Below are 16,017 nucleotides of genomic sequence, written 5' to 3'. Positions count from 1 at the left end.
GACGGGGGGAGGTCTGTGGGGATGGCAGTGGTGTGGAAGCGGGACAGCTGTCGGGGTCAGCAGTGAAGTGAGAATAGTACAGAAAAAGCTTGTTGGATGGATCTACAAAATCTTTCTATAATGCAGCACAGCGTAATCACATCAAAAGATATAGGGTGACCACTGACAGCACTTGAGAATTTCAGACATTGAGACAGGTGCGATGTCATGTGCATTACATTTTGCACCCAGAGTACTGTGATGACATCACATGTACCACTCTGTAGTACACTGAGCTCACTTAACTCTACAGCATTTCTCCAGGGGGATCCCTGACTTCCCCAACATGCTCTAGAGACCTTCTGTTCCCTTACAGGAAAGAGCGTGGGTTTTGGAGTCAGGAGATCCAGATTCTCATCCTGCTCTATGAATTTAGGCAAGTCACTTAACCTTCTTGGGCCTCAGTTTCCTCCTCTGTAAAATGGAGTAAGATACCTGGTCTCCCTGCCTAAAGACAGTGTCTACACAAAATTGCAGAGGCCGTGACCAGATATCTAAACCTGGCTTTTGTTCTCTTTTCATGCACACACACACACATACACACACACACACACACAAACACACACTCACAGTTGTTCTATGTATTCAAAGAAGATGCAGCTGTTAGTGAATTTTGATCCTGAATTTGATCAAGCTGTGATATATTTAGGGTGGCTACCGACAGCCCACTGGAATATGTGACCGAGAGACTCAGAAGATCGTAGTGTGCATTCAGCTTGTTTTTCTGGGTCCACATGTAGATGCATGGGTGAGGGGAAGGGCCAATGTGAGACCCACAATGCTGGCCACACTATGATAATAATAATAATCATGGTATTTGTTACTATTGTCACTATGTGCTGCGCACCATACTAAGCGCTGAGGTGGATACAAGCAAATCTGGTTGGACACAGTTCCTGTCCCACAGGGGTTTACAGTCTTAATCCCCATTTTACAGATGAGGTAACTGAGGTCCAGAGAAGTGAAGTGACTTGCTCAAGGCCACACGGCAGAGCCAGGAATAGAATCTGTGACCTTCTGACTCCCAGGCCTGTGGTCTATCCACTTTGCCATGACCTTCCCCAACTAAGCCGCCATTTCCTCTTCTTCCACTCCCTTCTGCATCGGCTTTGCAGTTGGATTCACTCCCTTTATTCATGTCTCTCTCAGCCCCAAGGCACTTAGGTACATAGCCATAATTTATTTATATTAATGTCTTTCTCTAGACTCTAAGCTCATCGTGGGCAGGGAATGTGTCTACAAACTCTGCTATTTTGTACTCTCTCAAGCACTTAATACAGTGTTCTGTACACAGAAAGTGCTCAAGACATGCCTTTGTTGCGTTGTCCTGTTTGACATAGTATGTTTTTAGAGTGTTTGTATAACACTTTAAAATTTTTCCCAAAAGGCTCTATCCTCTCAATATCTCAGTGAGCGGGGGATTATTACCTCAATTTTATAAATGAGAAAAGATGCACAAAAATGTTAAGTGACTTTCCTGAGGTCACTCTGCAGGCTAGTGAAAGGGACAAAGATAACCTCCTGACTCCCAGACCCATGCACTTTCCAATAAACCATAATGTCTGGAGTAGAAAGCCTTTGTCAGCTGTGTGATTTTGGGCAAGTCACCTAACTTCTCTGCGCCTCAGTTACCTCATCTGTAAAATGGGGATTAAAACTGTGAGGCCCATATGGGATAACCTGATTAACTTGCATCTCCCCCTGTGCTTAGAACAGTCCTTGGCACATAGTAAATGCTGAACAAATACCATTCATTCCCCCTTCTAGAATGTGAGCCTGTTGTTGAGTAGGGATTGTCTCTGTTTGTTGCCCAGTTGTACTTTCCAAGAGCCTAGTACAGTGCTCTGCACACAGTAAGTGCTCAAGAAATAATAATAATAATAATGGTGGTATTTGTTAAGCTCTTACTATGTGCAAAGCACGGTTCTAAGTGCTGGGGGGATACAAGGTGATCAGGTTGTCCCACGTGGGGCTCACAGTTTTAATCCCCATTTTACAGATGAGGTAACTGAGGCACAGAGAAGTTAAGTGACTTGCCCAAAGTCACATAGCTGGTAAGCAGCGGAGCCGGAATTAGAACCCATGACCTCTGATTCCCAAGCCCGGGCTCTTTCCACTGAGCCACGCTGCTTCTTGCATTGAATGAAGGAGTGAATCGTTTGTACATCAATTAACAAAATCAACTGACTAAATCAAAGCTAGTAATGATAATCACAGAGGGAAAAAAGTACAGCTAACCTCCAAGACTGTTCATCAACTTCATCCCTAGAGCAAAGAGTTCAGTCTCATACAGAAGTGCCCGAAGTGGCCAGAAGTTGGAGCTGCAAGTCTCTCCTGTCCCTGGCTTCGCTGGGGATCAAGAGTTCGGTCTGGGCCCCACGTAGAATCATCCTCAAGCACGAAGAGGTTCCCAGCCAAACTCCATCATTTTGCTTGGGTTCCTCCTCCTCAATCAATCAATCAATCCATCACTCATGTTCATTGAGCTCTTACTGTGTGCAGGATACTGTACTAAGCGCTTGGGATGGTACAAAACAACAATAAAACAGACACATTTCCTGCCCACGACAAGCTTACGGTCTGGATGGGGAGATGAATATTAATATAAATAAACTATGGATAAGTGCTGTGGGCCTGGATGACACAGAAGGGAGTGGGAAAAGTGGAACTGAGGGCTTAGTCAGGGAAGACCCCTTGCAGGAGATGTGCCTTCATTGAGACTTTGAAGGTGGGGAGAGGAGTTGTCTGTTGGATTTGAAAAGGGAGGACGTTCCAGACCCGAGGCAGGACACGCATGGGAGGGTGGGGGTGAGATAGATGAGACTGAAGTACAGCGAGTAGGTTGGCGTTGGAGGAGCGAAGTGTGAGGACTGGGTTGCGGTAGGAATGTAGTGAGTTGAGGTAGGAGGGGGCAAGGTGATCGAGTGTCTTAAAATCGGCGGTGAGGAGTTCTGTTTGATGCAGAGGTGGAGGGGCAACGACTGGAGGTTCTTGAGGAGTGGGGAGACATGGACTGAACCGTTTTGTAGAAAACACAGAAAACATCCTCACGTGATCTGGTGTGTGTGTCTGTGATTCACGTCCTCAGACCACTGTGTCTTGAAAAAGTTAAGTAACTTACCCGAGGTCACACAGCAGACAACTGTCAGAGTCAGGATCGGAACCCTAAAGGGCAGCGGGGTCTAGTGGAAAGAGCACGGACCTGGGAGTCAGAGGACCTGAGTTCTAATTCCGGCTCTGCCACCTGTCTGCTGTGTGGCCATGGGCAAGGTACTTAACTTTTCTGGACCTCAGTTACCTCATCTGTAAAATAGGGATTAAGGCTGTGAGTCCCAAGAAGGGAAGCAGCGTGGCTCAGTAGAAAGAGCACGGGCTTGGGAGTCAGAGGTCATGGGTTCGAATCCAGGCTCTACCACTTGTCAGCTGTGTGACTGTGGGCAAGTCACTTCACTTCTCAGTGACTCAGTTACCTCATCTGTAAAATGGGGATTAAGACTGTGAGCCTCACGCGGGACAACCTGATTACCCTGTATCTTCCCCAGCGCTTAGAACAGTGCTCTGCACATAGTAAGCGCTTAACAAATACCAGCATTATTATTATTATATAGACTGAATCTTGTAGCTACCCCAGTGCAGTGCTTGAGACAGAGTAGGTGCTTAACAAATACCATTAAAATCAACAACAACAAAAACCACAAACCTAGGTCCTCTGACTCACAGACTCATGTTCTTTCCACTACACCATGGTGTGTCTCTGTGGATAGTGATGTTTACAAGCAGGATGAATAAAAATTACTGACTCTCAAACTTCTTTACTGAAATCATTTTGCATAATATAAGATAGTATATGGATATCAGTTGTGGTATCTATTTAGCCCATAGCTACACAATGCCAAATTCCCTGCAGACAGAGTGGTTTTTTTTCCATAGACTTCAAACCAAACCAAATTGGTTTGTCACATTTTACATATCCTTTGTCCTCCATATTTCACTCATCTTAACGTCTTTGTCCTTTTTCAATAACCAGCCACTTGGCTGGTAATTATCTCATTGTTTATTTATTTGAAATGAGTATTTTTTGGCCTTATGGTTTCAGTTTTCCTAACAATTTCAAAACACTTGAAATACTAATAGCCTAGGCAGTCGGCACCCCTGTCGCGTACCCAGTAGGAGCAAGAGGAAGAAAATTGTTTTAAGAGTTTCATAAATTAAATATACAAGTATAAATAAGAAAATTCTTAGTTCTTTTGAGAATGTTCCTTTTCTCCTTTTTAATACTGTAACATAATAATAATAATGATATGCCAAGCACTGTTCTAAGTACTGGGGTAGATACAAGGTAATCAGGTTGTCCCACATGGGGGTCACGATCTAATCCCCATTTTTCAGATGAGGGAACTGAGGTACAGAGAAGTTAAGTGACTTACCCCAAGTCACACAGCTGACATAGTCCCAGGAAACCATACTTTTTCTATCTTTTAGAGTGTTTTTTGACTTGACTAATCTGTGTAACTAGAGAAAAGTTCAGTGAAATAGGTCATAATTTCTTCTAACTTCCATTAATATGGAAAACCAAAATATGACAAATACTTTATATATTTTTTTTGTATTTAGAGAGTCACATTTTTAGTTTCATAGCTCCCCAAAACATTAATTGAGATCACGTGGTAAATCTCTCTTGCACTTGAATGACCCTGAAGTTTCAGATTTTCCACTTAGTAGGTTGTGTATGTTTCTGAACAAGACTCTTGGACTAGAAAATGTAGTTTCTAAACAAACTGAAATTTCTCATACAGCATCAGTTCCTTGGGTATTTTTTTTCTTTCTAAAAGGGCCATTAGGATTCAATTAAGTGAGTTTTACTTGGGAAAAAAAAATATTTGAGGAAAAACATAAAAGTAAAACTGAAACAACATTCAAAGGAAAAAATAAACCTAATGAAAGATTATGTCTGATTTCCAAATGTGCTAAAAGTACTGAGTAACAACAATGTTTTCAATTAAATGTATTGCTAATGCTATGCCAGCACATCTTGGTTATGAACTTAGAGCAGGCTGCCCATCCTTGACCCAAAGGAATTCTAGTTACCTATTCAAATACTCTTAAACCCTGTTTGATAAATTCGGGATTGTGATTTGTTGATCTGTCATCTTATCAGTATTATTTCTGTTTGTTCCTTCGCACAGTAAACATCCTCCACTTAAGTTAAAATAACAGAAGTTTAGTTACACTGATTTTGTTCTTTGTTACTTATTTGCTGGTAGAAACTTCTGATGTCTTCTGCTTTTTAATGCTTAATTTAATCCTGATTATCTTTGAAAAAATATTTTTAAAGTATTATTTTCCAAAGTACTATTCATGAATGTAAAGTCAGAAAAATCCCATTCGCTTTAAATACCTCGATTTAAAAAAAAATTGTAATGTACTCCATTAAGTTTAAATGGCCATTAGCAGAAATATTATTTCATGGACAAATTATCTGTTTTTTTCCAGAGAGACAGTCATTCTAAAAGGACTTAGTGAACTTCTAGTGCTTCATTACAGATCAGTAGCTGAAACAACAGAATCTTGATGATATTCAAAGAGTTAAGGAAAAAGAGAAGTATTTGTGTGGAATGAATGCATGAATGAATAAGTGATAAACTCAATGTCTGGGTCTAGTCCCTAAGATTTGACGACATATTTATAGTACTTTCAGAATGCACTCTAATCTTTCCAAGAATCCAGATACACCCTATATATATCTATATTAACTAAGGTATAAATTTGGTTGGACTTAGGCATCAATTTCCCTTAGATAATATTTCATAATATAGCCTTTTTCTCCGTCCTTTGAAGCCTAAAGGCCCCTATTGCTTAATTCACTTGGGATTTTTACTTGCTTGCATGACTCCTCCCTCTTATTTTACCCCTTCATTGACTTCTCCCAGAACGCTGATCGTCTTAAATGGGACTCAAAACTTTTTGGCTCAATTAGGATTCAAAGGACTATAGGTTAGGATTTTGTTGTAGAGGGATAGTATTGTTCCAAGGCAGAACTTCATTCTCATTAATAAATGCTCTATATTAAAATCCTGAAGAATCCAATTCAACAACTAAGTGCCAGTTGTTAATGTTTCATTTTTACATGTTTAACCAAAAGGAGGATATGGCTTCCAAAACCTCTCTATTCAGAGTAAACCAGGAAGGGATCTCCCTTAACTCAGGAGATGGATATTAATAATAATAATGTTGGTATTTGTTAAGCGCTTACTATGTACAGAGCACTGTTCTAAGCGCTGGGGTAGATACAGGGTAATCAGGTTGTCCCACGTGAGGCTCACAGGCTTAATCCCCATTTTACAGATGAGATAACTGAGGCACAGAGAAGTGAAGTGACTTGCCCACAGTCACACAGCTGACAAGTGGCAGAGTCTGGATTTGAACCCATGACCTCTGACTCCCAAGTCCGGGCTCTTTCCAAGAGCCATAATGCTTCTCTATATTAGAAGGTCCCTATACATCTAGACTGTAAGCTTTTTTAAAAATGGTATTTGTTAAGTGCTTACTATAACAATAATTGTGGTATCTGTTAAGTGCTTAGTATGCACCAGGCACTGTACTAAGCGTAAGGATAGATACAAGCTAGTCAGGTTGTATCCATGGAGCTCCCAGTCTTAATCCCCATTTTACAGATGAGGGAACTGAGGCACAGAGAAGTGAAGTGACTTGCCCAAGGTGACACAACAGACAAGTGGTGGAGCAGGATTAGAACCCAGATCTTTCTGACTCCCAGGCCCATGTTCTCTCCACTAGACCACACTGCTTCTATTGTTCTGGACAAAGAATGTATCTACCAACTCTGATATACTGTAACTCTCCCAAGGGCTTAGTACAGTGCTTTGCACACAATAAGCACTCAATAAAAACCACTGGCTGACTGATTATTAGATCATGTAAAGCATCTACCCAGGCCAGCGTAAGCCACATCATATCTTTAATCCTATCTTGGCCTATTCTATACAATAGTAATATATGATCTTGTCATTGCAGACTTAATTTAGATTTAGGGTTTAATTACAAATTGTAACTTTATAAAATGGCTTTATTCTTTCTGTTGAATAGGTCCTAGTATTTATGGATTTCATATGGTTTAAATAATTTGAGAAAAAAAGAGTAAGGACAATGGAGACTAAAATAATGCCACAAAAGTAATACAAATAAGAGAGAACTCAATGTTTATTTTATTATTTGAAGATAAAAGTGATGTGAAGAGTCAGGGTAAGAGTTTCTGCTATAAAAAAACTGAATAACCTTCTGTCTATTTCTTCTTGTTTATTGTACCAGAAAAAATCATGTTCCTGACAGAATATAGTACTACTTGAAACTTGAATATTCATCAAAGGACTCCATCTTTGCATGTTAAGTATTCCCTTAAAAATTTCCAGGGACTATAGATGAGATTAAACAAGTCTGTGAACATTAAAACAAATTTCTAGGCCGTATCTTTCTCCTAATGCCCTTGGCTTCTTATCACAGCTATTCTTCATAAACTGAAGAGAAGGGATAAAATTGGCCACTCCAATTTTTTTAGTGTTTAACTTCAGTTCGATTAAGCACTTAAGTGTGTGTACAAAGTGAAAAATGAGGTTGTGAGAGGTTAATGCTTTAATGCTTTTAATAACTATTAACTCCGTAGCTGCATCTTGTCAAACTTTATGCAGGTTCATGTTGCAAGATTTGAGAAGAACAGACTAATTAAGGATGACCTGATTCTCTAAAATTGAACCAAAACACTAGAACTGTTACATCAATTTGAAAAAGGCTAGTCATTCTTAGAGTTACTTAAAAGATATGAATGATTTTTGTTTTCTCTTAAATGGAGTTTGAGTTGATCAGCAGTGGGAAGACTGTCAGTATCCCAGATGAAAATTCCAATAACCATCCACATGCATTGCAATTAAGGGTTCAACCCTTCCTGAAAAAAAATAATAATTTACTGAAATTGACACTGGTAGGAGGGAAAGGAGAGAGGCTAAGAATTAGTCCATGTTTCTGGAAATCTATTTCCATATCTTGGAATCCACAAGATAGCTAGCCATAACCAGTTTATCAATCGACTAATAATATTTATTGAGTACCTACTGTAGGCAGAGCACTGTACAGTGGTAGTATATGACTCTCTGCCTTTATGTAGTCTAAACTCCTATGAGTTTAAAATTAACAATATGAAATGAAATCGATACAAGTTTATATTATCAGAAATTCAATCATTAATTCATTAAATCAAATTTATTGAGTGCAGAGCACTGTACTAAGCGCTTGGGAAAGTACAATACAACAGTAAACAGGGTAAGATTACCTCCATCCAGGAGATCTGACACATTTTTTGAAGAGGACATCAAGTCTTTTGGAAGAGATTCCAGCATTGGATTTTTGGAAGTCCTATATAAAATAACTCGAAAGTGGGGATTGGAGCAAACCTGAAAGCTTATCTTGGACAGGAAACATGTCTACCAACTCTGTTGTATTGTTTTCTTTCAAGAGTTTAGTACTGTGCTCTGCACATAGTAAGCACTCAATAACTACTGATTGATTGATTGATTGATTGATTGATTGATTGACTCCCCTCACTTTTCTGGAAATGTGCAAAAGGGGCAGTTACCCTACAGATCACCAGGAAACTGTCTAAATGACTTCTGGAGTTCAGTCTTAGCTAGAGGCAGGATAAGACTTGAGGAGAAATCTTGAAATCCTCCCTAACCTAACTATAAACATACAAAAATCTTGAATCAATGCTTTAATTTTTAAATATTCTGGGACTATATGTAATTTTTTTCCAATTTAAATTTTTAAAATCTAATAATAATGATAATGGTATTGTTAAGTGCTTACTACGTGCCAGGCACTGTTCTAATCACTGGGGTGGGTACAAGCAAATCAGGTTGGACACAGTCCCTGACCCACATGGGGCTCACAGTCTCAATCCCCATTTTATAGTTGAGGTAACTGAGGCACAGAGAAGCAAAGTGACCTGTTCAAGGTAACACAGCAGAGACGTGGCGGATTTGGGATTAGAACCCATGACCTTCTGACTCCCAGGCCCATGCTCTATCCACTATGCCATGCTGCTTCTCACTAAGCCATGGAATGTATTTATGGTGAATAAAAGTAAAATAGATAAATACCACGGATTATATTTTCATGACTTTTACACCAAGATTAGTAAAGTATATTTCAAATACTTAAAGCACCTCTTCTTTATTAGACTGTAGTAGAGATAAACAAATGAAACATTGACTTACATTGTGTACAATTCAGAAACTAAATGATTATTTATATAAAGCGGTTGCGAAATGTAAGCTCATTTTTTATTTTAATTTGAAATATCCACTTTTGATAAGGGTAGAGACTACACTCGTGACATAATTTAGTTTATGATATGAATAGAGCTAAAATTACTTTTACTTACTAAAATAAACCTCCATAAGTTAGAAGCTGGACAAAAAGAAAAGGAAAACATTGCAATACCAATGTTGTATTCCAAAGTATCAATATTGGGTTTTCAGATACACTGTTTCCTGGAGGGCACATCTAAAGGATGTGAGTTCTTTCACACAGTTGAACTAAATATTATTCAATTTTAAGAACTAAATAATTAAATATGATGATTATCGTATTTGTTAAGCTCTTATTAAGTGTCAGGTACTATTCTAAATGCTGGTGTAGATAGAAGTTAATTAGGTCAGACACAGTTCCTGTCACCCATAGGGCTCACAGTGTGAGTAGAAGAATGGGTATTGAATCCCCATTTTACAGATGAGGGAACTGAGGACTAGAGAAGTTAGCTGCCTTTCTCAGGGTCTCAAAGCAGGCAAGTGGTGGAGCTGAGATTAGAACTCAGGTTCTCTGACTCCAGGCCTATGCCTTTTACACTAGGCCACGTTGCTTCCCTAATATTATACAGTAAGTAACTTTCTTCATGTCAATAATATTATTGTCACCACTACCCTTAGGAGTTAGATTAATTTGCTGGGTCTCTGTAAGCCAGAAATAAAATTAGCAGGATTTCACATGACTTCAGATTTAGTACCTTTCTCCTTTCTTCCTAGCTGCCCCTTCGTAATTTTAAAAAAATCATCAAAGCTCTTTTATATGTTGTTTCAATTTAAAGGTTTCTTCAGAGTTAGAATGACACTAAAAGATAGTTCCACCTATGTGATGTAACATCCTTAAAACGCAGGCTTCTTGGGAGAAGAAAGTCTTCTGCATGACTTTTTCATTACATAGGATCTCATTAAAAATAATTTATGATTCCATTAACACAATACAGATCTCAGTATGAGTTTTCTAAACAGACAAGTGGTGCTTTATCTTTGTACTGAAGATTCCAGGTCTTGAGTCATTGCTCAAAATAAGGTTCTACCTGTTTCAAATAATAGCTGTTACCATCCCCCCACCCCCACATACCTTAAAGTGGGAATTACAGCATGTTTCCTAGTGCAAAGAGCACAGGCCTGGGAGTCAGAAGGACCTGCATTCTAATTCTGTCTCTTCCACTTGTGTGCTGTGTGATTTTGGGCAAGTCATGTGTCTTCCTTGAGCCTCAGTTATTTCATCTGTAAAATGGGGATCAAAAATGTGAGACTCATGTGGGGCACGGACTTGTCCTACCTGACTATCTTGTATCTACTCCAGCGTTTAGTAGGCACTTAGCAACACTATAAAAAAATGTGGTTGTACACATGACTCTAATATGGAGTACTTTTTCCCACAATCTTGTATGTTGTAAATGAGGATTTATTCCAGAACTTCTGGAAAATAATATTCAACTATTGTTTAATCATTATTCAAGTAATTTGAAGCCTACTGTAAAGATTGTATATTATAAATGATTTATTTATATTAATGCCTGTCTCCCCATCAAGATTGTAAGCTTGCTGTGGGCAGGGAACAGGTCTACCAACTCTTTTGTGTTCGTAATGTGACTATGAATCTTTGCTACAGAAGAAGCTTGCTCCGCTGATTGTATTGGATTGTAAAACTTTGATGTGGTCCTGGATGAGCAATAATTTCTATGAATGAGATGCAATTAATTTATCAATATCTACATCATATAATTCTAAACTGAATTGTCTCTCTAGTTCAACAATTTATATGGTTATCTATTAGTCTGGTATGGCGGGGGCTGGGTGTTGGGAGGGTCTTATCAATGCTGTGAAAATCTGACAACAAACTGTAGGCAAAGCTTCCTCCAAAATCCACTTGTTGTTCAATTCTTAATCTCAGTTCAGGTTGGGGAAGAGACAGGGATTTCTTATCACACTGAGCCTGAATATGGAAGTCGTGGGAAGCAGAGTGGTCTAGTGGATAGAGCACAGGCCTCAGAGTCAGAAGGACCTGGATTCTAATCCCAGCTCTGAAACTTGTCTGCTGTGTGGGCAAGTCATTTAACTTCTCTGTGTTTCAGCTAAAAATCTGTAAAATGGGGATTAAGACTGTGAACCTATGTGGGACAGGGACTGTGTCCAATCCAATTACCTCATATCTACTCCAGCGCTTAGTACAGTGCCTGGCACATAGTACACTAAACAAATACCACGTTTATTATTATTATTATTTTTAGAGACTATGTCTAGGGAGGTAAAGTAAAAGGCATCAAACAATACTGGTTGAATCCCCGGGATGATTACACTGTGGGCTTACCTGTAGTTTCTCCTGCAGAATGAGACCTTTATTGATTGATATAATAATGACACTTTCTTTTTTTATGGTATTTGTTAAGCACTTACTATGTGCCAGGCATCTATGCTGGGGTGGATACAAGTTACTAAGATTGGACACATTCTTTGTCCCATATGGAGCTCATGGTCTTAACCCCCTTTTACAGATGAGGTAGCTGACACAGCTAAGTTAAATGACTCACCCAAGGTCACACAGCAGACAAGCATAAGAGCCGAGAAAGCTCCTTCTGACTTCCAGCCCCGTGCTCCACCCACTAGACCACATTGCTTCTTTTTCTTTTGCATCTGAATTCTTTGGAGTTGTAATCTCATATTTTTCAAGGTTGATTAATTGATTTTTGTAAGTAAAGCGGATGATGGAGATTAAGAAAGTATGTATTGTAACAGGCGGTATTGATCTTCAAAACACAAATGGTTTAGAGTTGTCAGACATCCTGTAAATGCAGCCTACATTATTTTGACCCGTTCTTGACCAATTCTCCCAGAAAGTTCTGTCAGGAGGAGACATACAACTGCTTTAAGGATGGACCTCTCTGGAGGATGGAGGGAAGATGAAACAAGATTACAGTGTGTCCTGCTTGAGCAAAATTCTATACTGAAGCACTTTAGAGACTCTTTTCCTATTTCTTGACTTCAGCAAATATTTAAGAATTCAGACGAGAAATTTTGTCTCTTGGTTCTTAGAAACTTATTTTAATGTCTGTCTCTCCCTCTACACTGTACACTCCTTATGGGCAGGGATCATGTCTACCAACTCTATCATACTCTTCCAGGTGCTTAGTCCAGTGCTCTGCACATAGTAATCTCTCAATAGACACATTGATTAACTGGTAGATTGATTTCTTTAAGGAGACTTTTCTTTGGTCCTTGACAAAACAGAAAAGTGGTTTTAACTTCTGTCAAATGGGATTTTTTTTATGGTATTTGTTAAGCTCGTACTGTGTGCCAGACACCATACTAAGAACTGAGGCACTGAATTTCAGAGAAGAATGGACACTTGCTGAACAAGACCCTGCCACTCTCTCTGTCCTTTCTTTCCTAAATCAATGCTGAGTATTACCATATATAAAATCTATCTAAATGAAAACAAGGGTGATGTGTCTATCCCAGCACTTCTGTGTAAGAATAAGCCTATGTACACAATTAAGGGCAAAGTGAAGACTTCGTATTATACTTTTATTAGTGTGTGATGAAGTGTTGAAGAGAGAAAAGTTTACTTGGCTTTACTTGCAATTCATTTTGATTTTTTTGTGACCGAAGGCAAGTAATGACTTCTAAGTGAAGGCAAGTAACAACTTCTAAATGCCCCAGTTAATCTATCTGCAAAATGAGGATATAACATTTACTACCAGTCAGCAGTAAAGTTCAGGGTATAGCGCTTGTAGCTTTTAATGAACTTTGAGATCCCTGGATGACCAGTGATGTGTAAATGAATCGTTTTATTTAATGGTATTTTTTAAGCACTTACCAGATGTCTAAACACTGTTCTAAGCTCCGGGGTAGATACAAGTTAATCAACTGGCACGCAGCCCCTGTCCCACGTGGGGCTCACAGTCCAAGCGGGAGGAAGAAGAGGTCATTATTCCCCATTTTACAGTTGAGGAAACTGAGGCCCAGAGAAGTTAAGTGACTTGCCCAGGGTCACACGGCAAGTAATTGGAAGAACCGAAATTAGAACCCAGGTCCTCTGGTTCCCAGAATTGTACTCTTTGCCTTAGGCCGTGCTGCTTCTCAGCGGATCACCGAGCTGGACAGGATCTGTAGAGGTCATCTGCTTCAGCTGCTGCTTTCATGAAGGTACTAAAATGGTAGTTACTGAGCATCTACTCAGTGCAATGCACTATACTAAACTCTTTGGAAATACATCTGAAGCACAGTACGTGTTTCTTATCCACAAGAAACATACAGAGAATCATGGAAATATTGACTAGTAATAAATGACTGAACCAGCCAGGATAGATGAATTGTTTTGTATGGCATGATCCAAAGGGCAAATGGTTATTCTTTCATTCACTCATTCAATAGCATTTATTGAGCGCTTACTATGTGCAGAGCACTGTACTAAGTGCTTGGAATGTACAAATCGGTAACAGATAGAGACAGTCCCTGCCCTTTGACAGGCTTACAGTCTAATCGGGGGAGATAGACAGACAAAAACAATAGTAATAAATAGAATCAAGGGGATGATAATAATGTTGGTATTTGTTGAGCGCTTACTATGTGCAGAGCACTGTTCTAAGCGCTGGGGTAGATACAGGGTAATCAGGTTGTCCCACGTGAGGCTCACAGTCTTCATCCCCAATTTACAGATGAGGGAACTGAGGCACAGAGAAGTGAAGTGACTTGCCCACAGTCACACAGCTGACAGGGGGCAGAGTCGGAATTCGAACCCATGACCTCTAACTCCCAAGCCCAGGCTCTTTCCACTGAGCCACGCTGGTTATTTGAGAAGGCCCCAACTTCGACAGAGTTCTCTCTGCGCTCGTAGAAAGGGCCACTCTGACCGATTGTGAGCACTCGCTTATGCCCTCTCCAGCTTCCTTCACCTAACCTCTCTTCTATCACTTCTTCCTTCCCCGGCCATGCCCACAGTTCAGGAGACTTTGTTTTGCCCATCTGACTAAAAGTGGTACTGTAGTGATCTCCAGGGGCAGACTTTACAATTTCCTTGGGTAGCCTGTTTCAGTATTTTATCATTCCTTCAGTCAAGAGTCTCCCTCCATTGCAGTTTAAGCTCATTTGCCCTTGTTTGGTCTTCTGTGAATATGAAGAACAACAGATCATTATTCCCCTCATAAAAACCCTTATTTGTTTGAAGACAGTTATCACCCTTTAATCTTCTCTTCTCTAGGTTAAACAATTTACTCTTTTAATCTTTCCTCACAGGTTCTTCAATTACTTTTGTCACTCTTTTGTGGTTTCTCTACAATTTCTCCACAACTTTTTTAAAATCCAAATTCCCGAACAAGATACTGTTCCCAAACAAGACACTGTACTTTATTGGAAGTTTGACTAAGGCACAGTTTTAGTAGGATTACTTTCCAACTCTTGCATGCCATATACAGCTGTCCTAATCCTGGGGGTAAGTGTAGCTAATAAGAGAAGCCATGGAAAGCGGCATGGTCTAGTGGATAGAGCACAGGCTTGGCAGTCAGACGGACCTGGGTTCTAATTCCGACTCTGCCACTTGTCTGCTGTGGGACCTGGGACAAATCACTTAATTTCTCTGTGCCTCAGTTACCTCATCTGTAAAATGGGGCTTTTTAAGTAAAGAAATGGAACCCCCAAATTAGAGAAGATCCCTTATAAAGTGAGGTGCCTGACCACCTTAGGAAGCCTACTCAATTTTAGAGTCATCTGAAAATCTGATGGGTATATTCTCAATTACTTTGTCCAGGTCATAAAAGTAGCACATCCTTATTTTTATTTCTTATATGCCATGTATTTGTTTTGGTTCCTGCCCCTTTTTCTCTCTTTTCTTTTGGCCTCCCCTCATTACAAGTACATTCTTTTCTATCCTCGAATCCCTGAATAAGAACATTATTGTTGGAAATTTATCAGAGTAGGGAACACGTATGAGAACATTGTCCTAGGCAAAGCCATCTACAGGTAATCGTCAAATCTCTCATGTTTGAATCAATCAATTTTTCAGTTGGTCATTTACATTTTTGTACTATCGTTTGCTGCGTCAACATCATCTAAAACTAGGCATATCTTGATTCGCAGATTAATTCACTTTGACAATTTGGTTTAGGCCAATTCACAAAAATGTAACCAAAATAATTTCCCATGGTCTTTATCCCTCATTTAGCAAATTCAGTAGAATTAACAATACATGCCTCTTAAGGCAGATTGAGTACGTGGGGTCTGGTTTTTATAATCTAGAGACATAAGTATGTAGTTGAAAAATCAGCTTTTTGCATCAGTGGGATCAACATTACCATACAAATATAATTACCCTTGCATAAGAGATCTCTGATAGGTCCTAGTAGACTGATGCCAAGAGAAATACTCTGTTTCCATGTTTCCTAATTTTTAAAATGGAAAACAACAACAAAGAAACCAAAATGTCTTGGTAATCAGTTTCAGTAGCTTTTAAAAGGCTGTAACTTTCTGAGATCCTGTTCTTTGTTTAAATTTTGTTTGACAAGTGTTTTATAAATGATTAGAAGAGGTGGTTTATGTTTCATTAATGAGGCCGATAATGGTTAATTACTAAAGTGGAGTAAACAGTCCAATACCAGATCAAGCAGGA

This window comes from Ornithorhynchus anatinus, chromosome 7, assembly GCF_004115215.2.
Source record: "Ornithorhynchus anatinus isolate Pmale09 chromosome 7, mOrnAna1.pri.v4, whole genome shotgun sequence".
Lineage (NCBI taxonomy): Eukaryota > Metazoa > Chordata > Mammalia > Monotremata > Ornithorhynchidae > Ornithorhynchus > Ornithorhynchus anatinus.
The sequence above is the reverse complement of the archived record's forward strand: the minus strand, read 5'-3'. Positions refer to the sequence as shown.